This window comes from Arachis ipaensis, chromosome B4 (assembly GCF_059453495.1).
Source record: "Arachis ipaensis isolate K30076 ecotype BB chromosome B4, ASM5945349v1, whole genome shotgun sequence".
NCBI classification, from domain to species: domain Eukaryota; kingdom Viridiplantae; phylum Streptophyta; class Magnoliopsida; order Fabales; family Fabaceae; genus Arachis; species Arachis ipaensis.
This window is the reverse complement of record NC_142439.1, coordinates 82,387,213-82,406,429: the sequence shown is the minus strand read 5'-3', so window position 1 is coordinate 82,406,429 and position 19,217 is coordinate 82,387,213. Positions and strand designations below refer to the sequence as shown.

The window sequence follows — 19,217 nt, the reverse complement described above, 5'->3', positions numbered from 1 at the left end:
ATTTTTGAATTTTATGATGAAAGAGAAAAACAAAAAAAAAAGACACAAGAACACAAAGAACAAAATTTAAAGACTCAAAGAACTCAAGAACATAACAAAAACACCAAACTCAAAATTTTTAGAAAACCAAAACATAATTTTCGAAAAAACACAAGAAAATAGACAAGAAAATACCAAACTTAAAAACTTGACACAAGATTAAACCAAAGAAAAATTAGTTTTGAAATTTTTTTTGAAAGAAAGACTCCAAGAAACAACAAATTACCAAGAACACACAATGCTCTAACCAATTGAACAACAAAAATAAAAATATTTTTGAAAACCCTTTTTTAAAATTTTCGAAAAAATTAGAGAAGAAAATAAAAGACTTAATCAAGAACACAAACAAAGACTCAAACAAGAGAAAAGAACAAATGTTTTAAGAAAGAGTGTAGGAAGAAGTTTTAAAATTTTTGGAATTGAAAAACAGGAAACAAGAACATGGAAGACTCAATACCAAGAACAAAAATTGAACAAAGAAAAAATCATATTTTTGAAAAAGTTTATAGAATTTTTCCAAAAAATTGAAGAAGAAGAAAACAAAAATTAAAGACTCAATTAAAATAAAATAAAATAAATTACCTGATCTAGGGAGCAAGACAATCCGGCAGTTTGTCCAAACTCAACAATCCCCGGCAACGACGCCAAAAACTTGGGGCGCATGTACGCAAACCCACACTTTTCGTACAGCAGTAGTACCATCAAGTGCATTGGGTCGTCCAAGTAATACCTGAGCGAGTCAGGGTCGATCCCACGAGGATTGTGGCTTGAAGCAAGCAATGGTTGTCTTGCAGGTCTTAGTCAGGCGGAATCAGAAGGAGTTCGATTATATTATGTAAACCTTGAATGATTATATGTCATAAATGTTTGGATGTTAACTAGAAATAAGGATAGGAATAGAGTTGAGAGTCAGAGTTGCTTTGTCTTTCTGAATGAATTCTGGTATTACTGTCTTTCTTACTTGTGAATGATCTTCTTCTATGGCAGGCTGTAAGTCATCAAAGTCATTGCCCGTGGTCATTGATCTCCTCTACTACAGGTCAAACGCCATTGCCCGTGGTCATTCAATCTGATGGAGGGTGAAGCTCTAGCAAGTCATTCTCTTGGCGATTCTACTCAAAATGCCACAGACAAGGTCAGATCTTCCGGATCAGAGAACGCTGCTTCTTTGGATTCTAGCCTATACCACAGAGACCCTAATCTCCCCGAAAATCGGCTGAACTAGTGTCTTGAGAAGTCTCCAACGAAGTCATGGATTAACCGTCTGAGAGATGTATAAACATAGCTGTTGGCTCGTGCTTTCCGGCCAAGTATTCACACGAACCCAAGTAGACACGGGTGTTTGTCAGACACGTTTGTCTTAATGTGATGAACAGAGCTAATTGGTTAGATCATTGGTGTGCGAAATCGTGATCATTCCATTCCTTGGTAACGGCGCTAAAACTCAATACGCACGTTCATGATCTTATATCTGTGTCACAACTTCGTACAACTAACCAGCAAGTGCACTGGGTCGTCCAAGTAATAAACCTTACGTGAGTAAGGGTCGATCCCACGGAGATTGTCGGCTTGAAGCAAGCTATGGTCACCTTGTAAATCTCAGTCAGGCGACTTCAATTGTATTAAGAAATTATAGTGGATGAAAATAAATAGAATATAAAATAGGATAGTGGTACTTATGTAATTCATTGGTGAGAATTTCAGATAAGCGTATGGAGATGCTTTCGTTCCTCTGATCTCTGCTTTCCTGCTGTCTTCATCCAATCAATCCTACTCCTTTCCATAGCAAGCTTTATGTAGGGCATCACTGTAACAAGCCTGATTTCCGAGTATGCGAGATCTTTTCCGAAGGCACGAATTTTTCCAGAAGATCAGTAAAGGGGAGAACCTCTGATATATCATGAAGTATCTCAATCCTCATTGTCATTATGTCATCTTTAAGATAGAACCTTTTGTGAGGCAAGCTCAATAACGCAGCTACGAAGAACCTAGTTTTTGAACGTATCGGTTGGCAGTTTTGATTCTGATTTTCGTAAATAGTCTCTGTTTGACGAACCGGACTCGATTCATGAGAGGAGAGAGATAATAGTATAATATTATCATTATATTAGTATTAGAAAATGCTTGAATGATATTATAAGATTACTTGGTCTGTTTTAGTTAAAAACAGAAAATCGGTTTAACCGGGTTCACAATTTACTGGTGCAGCTTAGCACCAGCACTCTCTGATGACTTTAGCAATGCTAAGGCCTCATTATACATGTTTTATTCTCATAATAAATATGTTACTAGTGTCATTTATGCTAGTAGCTCAGAAAATAATTTTTAGAGATGTTTTTACAAGTGTTCCGATACATCTAGTTTTAGTAGTTGTACACCTGAGATATTTTAATATTATTTTAATCCACCTCCAAGCCAACCAATCACAACTCACCTTATACCCCCAAAACCCCCAAGGCTGGTTCATTTTCACCTTGTGGCCGAAATTCTCAAGAGAGAAAAAGAGAGAAAAGTTCTTAGTTCCAAATCTTCAAAGCTTGATTTCTGCTGAACTAAAACTCAAATCAAAATTCCAATCCGACCAAAATGATCCTCTCTTCCTCCTCTACATAACCATGTGACTTATCAAGGATGGAAATAAGGTGAGATGGCTGTCTCCCTCCCATTTCAATTCGGTTTTCAAGGAAAACCATGCAAAACATGTGTTTTCTTGATGTTCTTCCTTAGGAATCATGCTTAACTTGACTTGAGGGCCAAGAAATGTGAATTTACAGCAAGTCTAAGGTGATATATCTCTTCCAAACATACTGAGTGAGATTTGGTCAGTTGAGATTTTTTGGATTTAAAGTTGTTTTTGATGTGATTTAGGAGGAAAAAGTGCTTAAGGACCACCTGAAACTTTAATCGAATTAGGAGCAGCAAAACCAGGTAGGGTGTCACAAAATTAATCTTGATTATTTGTGTTTGAGTTGTGTGAATTTTGTATAAATTGGCTGTGCTAAAAATTGGTTGCATATATGATTGATTCTTGGTGAAAATTTGGTGAAATTTTGATGAAATTTGATGAAATTCAAGCTTTAAAGTTCATGTTCTTGGCAGCTGGAAAAACGAAACCCTAAGCTTAAATTGAGGTACAATTTGTGTTAAAATCATGTAGAAAAGATGGGGTTTTAGTGGCTGCTAATTTATTATGAATTTTGGTAAAAATCGGTTGCTGAAAAGACTGAAAAACAGGTAAAAACAGAGAAAGAATTTGAAGAATTTATGAAGAACATGAAGAACACTTTGAGTGTGGTGAAGAACATTGAAGAACACCTTTTATATCTTAGAAAGGGCAAGGAAGTAAAATTTTTGGTGTTTAAGGGGTTGTTTGGTAATTTCTGAAAGTTAGGGTGGTAAAAGTAGAAATATTAAAAGTTACGGGTGGTAAAAAGTGAATTTTAAAGGTTAAAAGTAAAAGTAAGTTAATTTTCGAAAATTTAATGATAAAATAATAAAAAAATAATAAAATATTAAATAATAATATTTAATTAAAAATAATATTTTAATAAAAATAATAAAATAATGCGAAGAAGGCAGTTTTCTGTAAAAGCTTTAGAAAGACAACTTTAAGCGCAGAATCTCATAATTACCTTCATAAAATACTTAGGGAGTGGTAATAACATGATATTAAGGAAAAGATAAAGAAAAGATAAAAAGTTAAAGGAAAGATAAAAACCAAAGAAAAAGTTTGTAAAATTTTAATGACAGAAAAACAGACAGAGACTAGTGAACGAACTAGGGCAACTTAGTTAGTACTTGAGTTGCGACTAGGGTTAGGTATTATATGAAAAGTTAAACTATTTCAGTATAGACTTAATGAACCTATACTTGGGACAGACTAACTATTCATACCGAAATTTACATAAGCTTTAAATACATACTTTAAACAGAGAAATCAGAGCAGAGTAGAGAAACACAGAAAACAGAGTAACCAGAGTAAAGTAAAGAGATAAAGAGAAAAAGAATAATATAGATACAGATGAAAAGAGTAATCAGAGAAGAGAAAAGGGATATAGATAACAGAGTAATTAAAACAGAGTAAAGAGATACAGAGAAAAGAGAAACCAGAACAGAGTAAAGAGATATAAAGAGAAGAGTATAAGAATAAAGAGTTAAGCCTTGTAGCATGATGTTCTGTTGGATGTTCGTCTGCTGCTTTTCCATTGGCCCTAGAGGTCCTGTAGGCCCAAGTTCACCTACAGTGAGTTGTTATTTCTGTAGGCCGAAGTTCACCTGCAGTGAATATCAATTGTGTATCTCAGGGTGTTGCTCCTGTAGGCCGAAGTTCACCTACAGAGAGTTGTGATACTTGTAAGCCGAAGTTCACTTACAGGGGCGCCATTTCTGTAAGCCAAAGTTCACTTACAGAGGTGTTATTTTTGTAGGCCGAAGTTCACCTACAGAAAGTTGTTGTGTTGTGTTTAGACTATCCCTGTAAGCCGAAGTTCACTTACGGGAGTGCTATTTCTGTAGGCCCAAGAGATGTGTTTATTCATTTGTTGCGCTAAGGCAATGCCGGATATACTTGTATGATGATCTACTGCATGAATGCAGTCAGATAGATAGTGGTGCGACCACTGAGAACGCTTTCCTGCGGTATAGATCCATATTTTATTTCTGTAAGGAAGAGGGGTTATTTCCTGCTACAGAAGTACCGTGACCACCTGTTCCATTTCTGTAGTGGCAGAGGGGTTATTTCCTTTATACAGAAGGTGTGTCGGCATACATCCCTGCAATGGCAGATGTGTTATTTCCTGCGTGCAGTGGACCCTGTGGTGGCAGAGGGGTTATTTCCTGTACACATGGGTATAGCCAATAGGAAAGCCTTATCCAGACAGAGGTTGCTGGATAACGTCGGGAGCGGGTTAGTAACCGACAGATGAGCTCATTACCTGCACTAGGGCTAGACATGCATCATTCTTGTCTGCACATTATTCTCTGTTGCATTCCTTTCTGAGTGTGGTCTATTTCTTTATGTTTGTCTGCTTGCATGCTATTTCTGTGTTTTATTTTCTTGTATTCTTTTGTTTGTGTTCTGCTTTCTGTTGTCTCTACTTTCTCTTTCTATCTTTATTTTCTATTTACTGCTTCGCTATATTATGTTATTTGTCTGCTAATCGACCCCAAATTAATGAACTTAACTAATAACCCCGACCCTACTAGGAACTCCCCAGTTCTTACCCCTTCTCTCTCCCTTCCCCCTTCAGATGGAAGCATGAGTACCCTTCTGTAGTTCACTGACGACCGTTCACAAAAAAGATTCCGCTCTAGGTAGTCTTCTGAGTCTAGGGTGAATCTCGTTCTCTATTTATATGTATATACTGTGAGACCAGCCAACGTCTGCACCCCGTTCGTATGCGCACTTTAGCCTAAGTCCTTCGTACGATGTTGCTGTTATGTGGCCACTCGATGAAGTACTTAAGAGACGTTCTTTGATGACACATGATCGTGCAGAGGATTAGTAGATGACCTTCCACCTTTTGATGACGAACCACCTGACTTGAGTTTTGAAGACCTAGAACGTACTTTTCCTCGCTTTAGTAGTTTAGAGGGACTAGGTGAGTATAGAGTCTAGGCTAGCCTGGGCGCCAGCTTAGGGACTTCTTGAACAGGTCAGGACCTGGGATGTTGTATGTATATATGTATATAGTTATTATCTAGCTATGTCTAGGGGTGTTCTAACTAAAAGTCTATACGCTAATAAAGGCTGGATCACCGAATATTGTCAACTTCTTGTGATGTATTTATGTGTGGTTGTTTATAATTGTTTTATATATTATCTGTTGTGAATTGATTATGAATGATACTGTTTGCTAATCCAAACATTTTTTAAAAAAACGTACCTCGTAAAATAACTACGCTTTTAACAACGAATAAGGCTCATATAATAAATAATAGATAATAATTAGGTAGACAAGTTGGTAGCGCTCAGTTTCTAGTATGATCATGACGTACCAGAAATTGGGTCGTTACAATCACCGTTGTCAATGGCTACATCCCATCCTCCTGTGAAAATGGTCCAATGCGCTGTCACTGCATGGCTAATCATCTGTCGGTTCTCGATCATACTGGAATAGGATTTACTATCCTTTTGCGTCTGTCACTACGCCCAGCACTCGCTAGTTTGAAGCTCGTCACAGCCATCCCTTCCCAAATTCTACTCGGAATACCATAGATAAGGTTTAGACTTTTCGGATCTCAGGAATGGCCATCCATAGGTTCTAACTTATACCACGAAGACACTAATATCTCGGACTCGGTCCCCTGTATTAGATATCCAAGAGATATCCATTCAATCTAAGGTAGAACGGAAGTGGTTGTCAGGCACGCGTTCATAAGTTGAGAATGATGATGACTGTCATGATCATCATATCCATCATATTGAAGTGCGAATGAATATCTTAGAAGCGGAATAAGTTGAATTGAATAGAAAAACAATAGTACTTTGCATTAATCTTTGAGGAACAGCAGAACTCCACACCTTAATCTATGGTGTGTAGAAACTCTACCGTTGAAAATACATAAGTGATAAGGTCCAGGCATGGCTGAATGGCCAGCCCCCCTGATCTAAGAACTAAACGTCCAAAAGATGTCTAATACAATAGTAAAAAGTCCTATTTATACTAAACTAGTTACTAGGGTTTACAGAATTGAGTAAATGATGTAGAAATCCACTTCCGGGGCCCACTTGGTGTGTGCTTGGGCTGAGCTTGAAGTTTACACGTGGAGAGGTCATTCTTGGAGTTGAACGCCAGTTTGTAACATGTTTCTGGTGTTGAACTCCACTTGGCAGCTTGTTTCTGGCGTTTAACTCCAGAATGCAGCATAGAACTGGCATTGAACGCCAGTTTACGTCGTCAATCCTTATTCAAAGTATGGACCATTATATATTTCTGGAAAGCCCTAGATATCTACTTTCCAAAGCAATTAGAAGCACGCCATTTGGAGTTCTGTAACTCCAGAAAATCCACTTTGAGTGCAGGAAGGTCAGAATCCAACAGCATCTGCAGTCCTTCTTCAACCTCTGAATCTGATTTTTGCTTAGGTCCCTCAATTTCAGCTAGAAAATACTTGAAATCACAGAAAAACACACAAACTCATAGTAAAGTCCAGAAATGTGATTTTTAATTAAAAACTAATAAAAATATGCTAAAAACTAACTAAATCATACTGAAAACATACTAAAAACAATGCCAAAAAGCGTATAAATTATCCGCTCATCACAACACCAAACTTAAATTGTTGCTTGTCCCCAAGCAACTGAAAATCAAATAGGATAAAAAGAAGAGAATATACTATAAATTCCAAAATATCAATGAAACATAGCTCCAATCAGATGAGCGGGACTTGTAGCTTTTTGCCTCTTGAATAGTTTTGGCATCTCACTTTATCCATTGAAGTTCAGAATGATTGGCATCTATAGGAACTCAGAGTTCAGATCGTGTTATTGATTCTCCTAGTTCAGTATGTTGATTCTTGAACACAGCTACTTTATGAGTCTTGGCCGTGGCCCTAAACACTTTGTTTTCCAGTATTACCACCGGTACATAAATGCCACAGACACATAACTGGGTGAACCTTTTCAGATTGTGACTCAGCTTTGCTAAAGTCTCCAATTAGAGGTGTCCAGGGTTCTTAAGCACACTCTTCTTTTGCTTTGGACCTTGACTTTAACCGCTCAGTCTCAAGTTTTCACTTGACACCTTCACGCCACAAGCACATGGTTAGGGACTGCTTGGGTTAGCCGCTTAGGCCAAGATTTTATTCCTTTAGTCCCTCCTATCCACTGATGCTCAAAGCCTTGGATCCTTTTTATTACCCTTGCCTTTTGGTTTTAAGGGTTACTGGCTTTTTGCTCTTGCCTCTTGGTTTTAAGAGCTTTTGGCTTTTTCTGCTTGCTTTTTCTTTTTTTTTCGCCATTTTTTTTCTGCAAGCTTTCTGTATTCACTACTTTTTCTTGCTTCAAGAATCATTTTTATGATTTTTCAGATTATCAAATAACATTTCTCCTATTCATCATTCTTTCAAGAGCCAACATATTTAACATTCTTAAACAACAACTTCAAAAGACATATGCACTGTTCAAGCATTCATTTAGAAAACAAAAAGTATTGTCACCACATCAAAATAATTAAACTAGTATCAAGGATGAATTCAAAACCATGTACTTCTTGTTCTTTTGTAATTAAAACATTTTTTTTATTCAAGAGAGGTGATGGATTCATATTCACTACTTTAAGGCATAGACACTTAAATACTAATGATCATGTAATAAGACACAAACATAAATAAACATAAAGCTCAAAAATCGAAAAAACAGTAAATTTAAGAACAAGGAATGAGTCCACCTTAGTGATGGTGGCGTTTTCTTCTTGAGGAACCAATGATGTCCTTGAGCTCTTCTATGTCTCTTCCTTGTCTTTGTTGCTCCTCCCACATAGCTCTTTGATCTTCTCTAATTTCATGGAGGATGATGGAGTGCTCTTGGTGCTCCTATCTTTAGTTGCTCCCAATAATTGTGTGGACGAAAATGTATCCCCTGAGGTATCTCAGGGATCTCTTGATTTGCAGTCAAATGTTCTACCACTGAGCTATAGACCCTTGAGATGAATCTCACCATCTCCTATAACTCGGAGGTGGAAGCTTTTGTCTTCCCTTTCCTCTTTCTAGAGGTTTCTCTGGCCTTAGGTGCCATCAATGGTTATGGAAAAACAAAAAAAAAGCTATGCTTTTACCACACCAAACTTAGAATGTTGCTCGCCCTCGAGCAAAAGAAGAAAGAATAGTAGAAGAAGAAGAAGATATGGAAGAGATGGAGGGATGTGTGTATTCGGCTATATGGGTGGGCTTGGGTGGGAAAGAGATTTTAAATTTTGAAGGTAGGTGGGGTGTATGGATGTGAGTGGTGAATGGAAAACAGAAGGGATGACTGTGAATGGAGAGAGAGAGGATGATATAGGATTATGAGGAGAGAAGGTGAGTGAAGGTATGTGGGGATCCTGTGGGATCCACAGATCCTGAGGTGTCAAGGATTTACATCCCTGCACCAATTAGGCATGTAAAATGCCTTTGCATGCATTTCTGGCGTTTAGACGCCGAAGTGATGCTTGTTCTGGGCGTTCAACGCCCATATGCAGCATATTTCTGGCGTTGAACGCCAGCTTCATGCTTGTTTCTGGCGTTCAGCGCCAGCTCCACGCTCTGTTCTGGCGTTGAACGCCAGCCAGATGCTCCTTACTGGCGTTTAAACGCCAATAAGTCATTCCTCCAGGGTGTGATTTTTTTTTCTGCTGTTTTTGTTTCTGTTTTTAATTTTTGGATTTATTTTGTAACTCCACATGATCATGAACCTAATAAAACATGAATAAATAAAGAGAAAATAAATTAAAAATGATTAGATAACATTGGGTTGCCTCCCAACAAGCGCTTCTTTAATGTCAATAGCTTGACAGTGAGCTCCCATGGAGCCTCACAGATAATCAGAGCAAGGTTGGAACCTCCCAACACCAAACTTAGAGTTTGATTGTGGGGGTTCAACACCAAACTTAGAGTTTGACTGTGGGGGCTTTGATTGACTCTGCAGTGAGAGAAGCTTTTCATGCTTCCTCTCCATGGTTACAGAAGGAGATCCTTGAGTTTGAAACACAAGGTTGTCCTTATTCAGTTGAAGGACTAACTCTCATCTGTCCACATCAATCACAGCTCTTGCTGTGGCTAGGAAGGGTCTTCCAAGGATGATAGATTCATCCTCATCCTTCCCAGTATCCAGGATTATAAAATCAGCAGGGATGTAAAGGCCTTCAACCTTTACTAACACGTCCTCTACTTGGCCGTAAGCCTATTTTCTTGAGTTGTCTGCCATCTCTAATGAGATTCTGGTAGCTTGCACCTCAAAGATTCCCAGTTTCTCCATTACAGAGAGGGGCATGAGGTTTATCCCTGACCCAAGGTCACATAGAGCCTTCTCAAAGGTCATGGTGCCTATGGTACAAGGTATTAAGAACTTTCCAGGATCCTGTTTCTTCTTAGGCAATCTCAGTTGATCCAGATCACTCAATTCATTGGTGAGCAAGGGAGGTTCATTTTCCCAAGTCTCATTACCAAATAATTTGGCATTCAACTTCATGATAGCACCAAGGTACTTGGCAACTTGCTCTTCAGTAACATCTTCATTCTCTTCAGAAGAAGAATACTCATCAGAGCTCATGAATGGCATAAGGAGGTTTAATGGAATCTCTATGGTCTCCAGATGAGCCTCAGAGTCCTTTGGTTCCTCAGAGGGAAACTCCTTATTGATCTCTGAACGTCCCAGGAGGTCTTCCTCACTGGGATTCACGTCCTCCTCCTCTTTTGTGGTTTCGACCATGATGGTCATTTCAATGGCCTTGCACTCTTCTTTTGGATTTTCTTCTGTATTGCTTGGGAGAGTACTAGGAGGGGTTTCAGTGATCCTTTTACTCAACTGGCCCACTTGTGCTTCTAGATTTCTAATGGAGGACCTTGTTTCATTCATGAAACTTAGAGTGGCCTTAGATATATCAGAGACTATGTTTGCCAAGCTAGATGGGGTCTGCTCAGAACTTTCTGTCTTTTGTTGAGTGGATGATGGAAAAGGCTTGCTATTGCTAAACCTGTTTCTTCCACCATTATTAAAGCCTTGTTGAGGCTTTTGTTGATCCTTCCATGAGAGATTTGGGTGATTTCTCCATGAGGGATTATAGGTGTTTCCATAGGGTTCACCCATGTAATTCACCTCTGCTATTGCAGGGTTCTCAGGATCATAAGCTTTTTCTTCAGAAGATGCCTCTTGAGTACTGTTGGATGCAGCTTGCATTCCATTCAGACTCTGTGAAATCATATTGACTTGCTGAGTCAATATTTTGTTCTGAGCCAATATGGCATTCAGAGTATCAATTTCAAGAACTCCCTTCTTCTGAGGCGTCCCATTACTCACAGGATTCCTCTCAGAAGTGTACATGAACTGGTTATTAGCAACCATGTCAATGAGTTCTTGAGCTTCTGCAGGCGTTTTCTTTAGGTGAATGGATCCACCTGCAGAAGTATCCAATGACATCTTAGCGAATTCAGACAGACCATCATAGAATATATCCAGGATGGTCCATTCTGAAAGCATGTCAGAAGGACACTTTTTGGTCAGTTGCTTATATCTCTCCCAAGCTTCATAGAGGGATTCACCTTCTTTCTGTCTGAAGGTTTGAACATCCACTCTAAGCTTACTCAGCTTTTGAGGAGGAAAGAACTTGGCTAAGAAAGCCGTGACCAGCTTATCCCAAGAGTTCAGGCTATCTTTGGGTTGAGAGTCCAACCATACTCTAGCTCTGTCTCTTACAGCAAACGGGAAAAGCATTAGCCTGTAGACCTCGGAGTCAACCCCATTTGTCTTAACAGTATCACAGATTTGCAAGAACTCAGTTAAGAACTGAAAAGGATCTTCAGATGGAAGTCCATGAAACTTGTAGTTCTGCTGCATCAGAGAAACTAATTGAGGTTTCAGCTCAAAATGGTTTGCTCCAATGGCAGGAATGGAGATGCTTCTTCCATGTAAGTTGGAATTAGGTGCAGTAAAGTCACCAAGCATCCTCCTTGCATTATTATTATTTTCGGCTGCCATATCCTCTTCTTGTTCGAAAATTCCTGTAAGGTTGTCTCTGAATTGTTGTATTTTAACTTCTCTTAGTTTCTTTTTCAGAGTCCTTTCAGGTTCAGGATCTGCTTCAACAAGAATGTTCTTGTCCTTGCTCCTGCTCATATGACAAAGAAGGGAATAACAAAGAAAATATAGAATCCTCTATGTCACAGTATAGAGATTCTTTCGTGTGAGTAGAAGAAGAAAAGAATGTAATGTAAAGAAGAGAAGAGGGAAAACTCGAACACAGAGAGGGAGGTGGTGTTCGAATTTTTGGATGGAAGAGAAGTGTTAGTAGATGAATAAATAAATAGAAGGAGATGAGAGAGAGAATTTCAAAATTTAATTAAAATAAAAATTAAAATAGAAAGTTAGATTTCGAAAATTAAAGTTGAAATTAAATTAAAATTAAAACAATTAGTTAATTAAAAAGAAATTTTGAAAAAGGAGAGAGGGAATTTTCGTAAATAATAGAGAGGATTAGTTAGGTAGTTTTGAAAAAGATATGATTGAAACAAAAAGATAAGATTGATTGAAAAAGTTTTGAAATTTGTTTTTGAAAAAGATATGATTGAAATTTAAAAAGATATGATTGAAACAAAAAGATAAGAATTGAAAATCAATTTTTTTTTTAAAGATAAGAAGTTAGAAAAGATTTTGAAATTGAATTTGAAAAAGATATGATTGAAATTTTAATTTGAAAAAGGTTTGAAAAAAAAATTAAAAAGATTTGATTTTGAAAATTAAAGTTGATTACTTGACTAACAAGAAACAAAAAGATTTGATTTTAAAATTTGAAGATTGAACCTTTCTTATTAGGCAAGTAACAAACTTTAAATTTTTGAATCAATCACATTAATTGTTAGTAATATTTTCAAAAATTAAGAAATAAAATAAGAAAAAGATTTTGAAAATCAAATTTAAAAAGTTTTCGAAAATATGAAGGTAAAATGAAAAAGATTTGATTTTTGAAAAAGATTTTGAAAAGATAAGATTTTTAAATTGAAAATTTGATTTGATTCATAAGAAACAATTAAATTTAAAAACTTTTTGACTAAATCAAATCATATTTTCGAAAATTTTGAGTAAAATAAGGAAAAGATATTTTTTTATTTTTGATTTTTTAATGAAGAAAGAGAAAAACATGAAAAAGACTCATAACATAAAAATTATGAATCAAAACACTCAATGCATGCAAGAACACTATGAATGTCAGGATGAGCACCAAGAACACTTTGAAGATCAAGATGAACATCAAGACTTATTTTTGAAAATTTTTTAATGAAAGAAAAACATGCAAGACACCAAACTTAAAAATTTTTATTCTTTAGATATTAATAATTCAAGAATGCATATGAAAAACAAGAAAAGACACAAAATAAGAAAACATCAAGATCAAACAAGAAGACTTACCAAGAACAACTTGAAGATCATGAAGAACACTATGAATGCATGAATTTTCGAAAATGCATAAATTTTTAGAAAAAATGCAATTGACACCAAACTTAAAAATTGACTCAAGACTCAAAGAAACAACATAAAATATTTTTTATTTTTATGATTTTATTAATTTTTTTAGATGTTTGTATCTTTTTATTTTTTTGAAAACATATAGGGAAAAGGAAGCAATGAATTCAAAGTCCTCAATCAAGATTCCAAGAATCATACCAGGTTAGTCTAAAGCTTGATGGCCAGCCAAACTTCAGCATACCATTTTGAAACTTTAGAATTCATTCTTAAAAATTTAGAATAATTTTCGAAAACAAAAGGAAAAGAAATTTTTTTTTTTGAAAATAAAACGAAAAAGAAAATTACCTAATCTGAGCAACAAGATGAACCGTCAGTTGTCCAAACTCGAACAATCCCGGGCAACGGCGCCAAAAACTTGGTGTGCGAAATCGTGATCGTTCCATTCCTTGGTAACGGCACTAAAACTCAATACGCACGTTCATGATCTTATATCTGTGTCACAACTTCGTACAACTAACCAGCAAGTGCACTGGGTCGTCCAAGTAATAAACCTTACGTGAGTAAGGGTCGATCCCACGGAGATTGTCAACTTAAAGCAAGCTATGGTCACCTTGTAAATCTTAGTCAGGCGGATTCAATTGTATTAAGAAATTATAGTGGATGAAAATAAATAGAATATAAAATAGGATAGTGGTACTTATGTAATTCATTGGTGAGAATTTCAGATAAGCGTATGGAGATGCTTTCGTTCCTCTGATCTCTGCTTTCCTGCTGTCTTCATCCAATCAATCCTACTCCTTTCCATAGCAAGCTTTATGTAGGGCATCACCGTTGTCAATGGCTACATCCCATCCTCCTGTGAAAATGGTCCAATCCGCTGTCACTGTATGGCTAATCATCTGTCGGTTCTCGATCATACTGGAATAGGATTTACTATCCTTTTGCGTCTGTCACTACACCCAGCACTCGCGAGTTTGAAGCTCGTCACAGCCATCCCTTCCCAGATCCTACTCAGAATACCACAGACAAGGTTTAGACTTTCCGGATCTCTGGAATGGCCATCCATGGGTTCTAACTTATACCACGAATACACTAATATCTCGGACTCGGTCCCCTGTATTAGATATCCAAGAGATATCCATTCAATCTAAGGTAGAACGGAAGTGGTTGTTAGGCATGCGTTCATAAGTTGAGAATGATGATGACTGTCACGATCATCACATCCATCATATTGACGTGCGAATGAATATTTTAGAAGCAGAATAAGTTGAATTGAATAGAAAAACAGTAGTACTTTGCATTAATCTTTGAGGGACAACAGAGCTCCACACCTTAATCTATGGTGTGTAGAAACTCTACCGTTGAAAATACATAAGTGATTAGGTCCAGGCATGGCCGAATGGCCAGCCCCCTGATCTAAGAACTAAACATCCAAAAGATGTCTAATACAATAGTAAAAAGTCCTATTTATACTAAACTAGTTACTAGAGTTTACAGAATTGAGTAAATGATGTAGAAATCCACTTCCGGGGCTCACTTGGTGTGTGCTTGGGCTGAGCTTGAAGTTTACATGTGGAGAGGTCATTCTTGGAGTTGAACGCCAGTTTGTAACGTGTTTCTGGCGTTGAACTCCACTTTGCAACTTGTTTCTGGCGTTTGACTCCAAAATGCAGCATGGAACTGGCATTGAACACCAGTTTACGTCGTCAATCCTTATTCAAAGTATGGACTATTATATATTTCTGGAAATCCCTGGATGTCTACTTTCCAAAGCAATTAGAAGTGCGCCATTTGGAGTTCTGTAACTCCAGAAAATTCACTTTGAGTGCAGGGAGGTCTGAATCCAATAGCATCTGCAATCCTTCTTCAACCTCTGAATCTGATTTTTGCTCAGGTCACTCAATTTCAGCCAGAAAATACCTGAAATCACAGAAAAACACACAAACTCATAGTAAAGTCCAGAAATGTGATTTTTAATTAAAAAATAATAAAAATATACTAAAAACTAACTAAATCATACTGAAAACATACTAAAAACAATGCCAAAAAGCGTATAAATCATACGGATCGAAGAAGAAGTAGTAATACTTTTATTAATTCATAGGACTCAGCAGGGCTCCTCCCCTCAACCTAGGAGGTTTAGAAACTCATACTGAAGTTAAATACAATGTAAAATGTGTATGATGGCTGAAAGTGTCTGCAAAACTTCTGAATTACATAAATAAAATCCCTTAAATACTAAACAGATGACTAGTAAGGGTAAAACAGTCTATTTAGTGCTAAAATCCACTTCTGGGGCCCACTTGGTGAGTATTTGGACTGAGCTTTGATGACATCCACGTGATATGAGGTCTCTGGGGTATGGAACGCCAGCTAGGGGGTCCTCTTTGGGCGTTGTACATTGGTCTCTGTTCTTTTGGGCGCTGGATGCCTGGAATGGGGCAGGAAGCTGGCATTGGACGCCAGCTTTGTGCCTTCTAATCCAAAGAAAAGTATGGACTATTATATATTTCTTGAAAGCTCTGGAAGTAAGCTTTCCATAGCCGTTGAGAGAGCTCCATTTGGATTTCTGTAGCTCCAAAAAAGCTCTTCCGAATGCAGCAGGTCAAATTTGGACAGCATCTGCAATGGTTTCTCTATCTCCGACTTCTACTCCAGCTCCTCAATTTCAGCCAAAAAATACCTAAAATTACCCCAAAACACAAAAACTCATAGTAGAATCAAAAGATGTGATTTTAACACTAAAACCTATAAAAACTCAATAAAAACTAAACAAAAACTACTAAAAACCATGTGAAAGTGATGCCAAAAAGCGTATAAAATATCCGCTCATCACACGCGTCACCCACACGTATGCGTGAGGAGGAATTTTGCAATGCGATGCGCACGCATTGACCATGCACACGCGTGACGCTGGTCACGTGACCTCATTAAAGGGAATATGCTGGGGGCGATTTCTGAGCTTTCTAGGCCCAAATCCAACTCATTTCTGAGGCTATTTGATGCAGAATTCAAGATTGGACACGGGGGAGCAATTAGTTAGTGTAAGAAGCATGCCTTAGGTTAGTTCTAGAGAGAAAAGCTCCCTCTTCTCTTTATAAATTAGGGTTCTTAGTTTATTTTCATCTTAGATTTAGGTTTAATTACTTGTTTTGATTTAGTTTGATATAGTTTTTTTATTGCTACAAGTCATGTGAAAGACATATCTTCTGTTCCGTAAAACAAATAGTTCTTTTATTTGATTAATTAGCCATTTTTTTTATCCCCTCTTTTTTTCTATCTTTCTATCTAAAGTAAAACTTTGAATATTATAACACTTTTTTCAAAATTTTTCCAAACATAGATATCTGTTTAATGTAAAAAAAGAAATTAGTTCGAAAAAACTAATGCTTTTGAAATAAAAGACAAAAATTCTTATTTATTCGATTGGGTCATGTCATATGAATTAAATTTTACTTCCTTTACTTCCCCTTGTTGATTTGCTTTAATTTTCTTAGTTCTCTTGTTAATTTTCTTTTTATGCCTCTTTTTATGTTGATGAACTCTTGTTGGATTTGGATTATCTTTTAATGCAATTTAATGTTTCTTTGTTTATTTTTGTTTATTTGAGTTGTTATTGTTGATGCCTTACATTGGGTAGTTGTAGATTTTATTATTTCTTGCTATTTATCATGCTTTCATTTTGTGCCTTCCAAGTGTTTGACAAAATGTTTGGTTGGATGTTAGAGTAGTTTTTTTAGCATTCTTGGCTTGGAAAGAGAAATTAGGTAATCTTGAGTCATTAATATCCAATTTATGTTGGTGATCTAGAGTTGTTAGTTAATATTATTTTCATTGACTCTAATCTCTTGATAATTCAATTAGTGAGTTGATTAGGACTTATGGATTGAGATTAACTAGTTCTATTTGACTTTCTCTCAATGTGAAGATAACATTATACCTTCTTCCTATATTGGAGATGACTTAATAGGATTAGCTCTTGTTAATCATTGTATGATAATTAATGACTAGGATAGAAAGTCTATATTCTCAATCCTTGCCATGAATGTCTCTCTTTATTACTTGCTTTCTTTAGTTATTTGATTTACATTTCTTGCCTTTTTAAATTCTTGTTTTATCAACCCAACCCCCTTAAACTTCATAACCAATAATTGAGAACTCGATTGTGATTCCTAGGGAGAACAACCCGGGACTAATACTCTCGATTATTTTTATTGGGTTGGACTTGTGACAACCAAAAATTAAACTTTGATTTGAGGATCGATTGTCAGTTTGGGCTATGCTCACAACGAAATTATTTTGTTAAATTCCGAACCAGTATAAATCCTCACATCAAGTTTTTGGTGTCGTTGCCAGGGAATTGCAATGTGTGCTTGTTATTGGTTATTGTATATATGTCAATATTGTGAATAGCTTGATTTTTGGTTTGTTTGCTAGTTTTGCTAGTTGTAGGACTTCGCTTTCATTGTTTCTTGTTAGCTTTTGTTTTTGTTTTCCCTTTTCACCATGAATTCTCACCCTTTTGGCTATGACTTTGGTTCTAACTATGTTGTAGGGAATGGAAGCTACAATGAGGATATGCATCAAGAATAGGACAATCAAAGGTGGGAGGAGCCTCAAGCATTTGGTCAACCTTCATGGCAATAACCTCCACCAATGTGCTATGATTAAGAGCCATACTATGATGCATACCAATCTAATGTGTGTGGTGGACCTCCTTGTTGTTATCAACCACAACTACCATATGTTTATGAACCCCCTCCTCAACATAGCCCTTAACCACCATACTCAAAAGCCTCATACCACCATTCACCTCCATATGATCCTAACCCATATCCACCATACCAACAACCATATGAGCCATACTTAGATCCACCACCATTCCAGCATCAATATTCTCAAGAACCATCAATTCCATATACATCACCTCCATACCCTTACCAAGATCAACCACCTTTCAATTATGAACCCTTTCCCCCAAACAATGAACCCTCTCTTCCACCACCTCCTTCATGCGGAATTTAAAATCCACAACTTACCGGCAAGTGCACCGGGTCATACCAAGTAATACCTCAGGTGAATGAGGGTCGATCCCACGAGGATTGATGGATCAAGCAACAATGGTTAAGTGATTTACTTAGTTAGACAAATAGAAAAGAGTGTTGAGAGTTCAATTGCATCAAACAGTAATTCAGAAAATTAGAAAACAAGCAGTAAATTGAGGTGAAATATATATGGAGAAAACAGTTAAGGTTTCAGAGATATCTATCTTCTGGATTGACTTTTCTTACTAACTATTTTAATCATACAAGATTCAATTCATGGCAAACTATATGTGACTAAACCCTAATTCGTTAGACCTTTTTAGTCTCCTCTAACCTTCATCAACCGCCAATTCCTTGGTCACTTGATTCCAATTAGAGGGTTAAGTTCAATTCTAGTTTATATGCCACAAAAACCCTAATTACCCAAATATAAGAGGATTATATATCACATATACCGTTAAGTCGAGATAATTAGATGTTTAGGAGAATTTGTTTTCAAGCTATTCTTCAAGTAAAGAGCTTTTCCAAGTTTTACAAGAACTCAATTAGAACAAGGGTCATACTTCCGTTCCACCCAGATTCATAAGACAAAGAACGAAAACAATTCTTGAAATAGAGATCAGTACATAAATTAAAATAGGAAAATAATAGTATCAATCTATACAATAGACCGATTCCTAACCTTAATAGTGGAGGTTTAGTTGCTCATGGCTCAGAGAGAAAACTAGGGTTATGGAACACTGTAAATTGCGGAATGAGATCCGAGAGAAGAGAAGAGCCCGAAGGGCTGATTCTTTTCCCTTTATATCTAATCCTAATTAATGTAAAATATATTTTCTAAAACTAAATAATATATTTTCCTATTTTTAAATAAAATAAAAGTTTAATCAAAATCACTTAATGTCTCGTGCAGGTATTGATGGATGAAAGGGGGACCACTTTGCTTCTTATTGTTGGCGCCTAACTTGGAGGAC

At 36.7% G+C, this 19,217-nt stretch overlaps 1 non-coding gene across 1 annotated transcript; it reads left to right on the top strand.

Annotated features, from left to right (window-relative positions):
- Window positions 1–11,209: 11,209 nt before the first annotated feature.
- On the top strand, window positions 11,210–11,317 carry LOC148568140 (small nucleolar RNA R71). The gene has a single exon (XR_015882045.1). It is a non-coding gene; the product is annotated as a small nucleolar RNA R71 (small nucleolar RNA).
- Window positions 11,318–19,217: the final 7,900 nt, after the last annotated feature.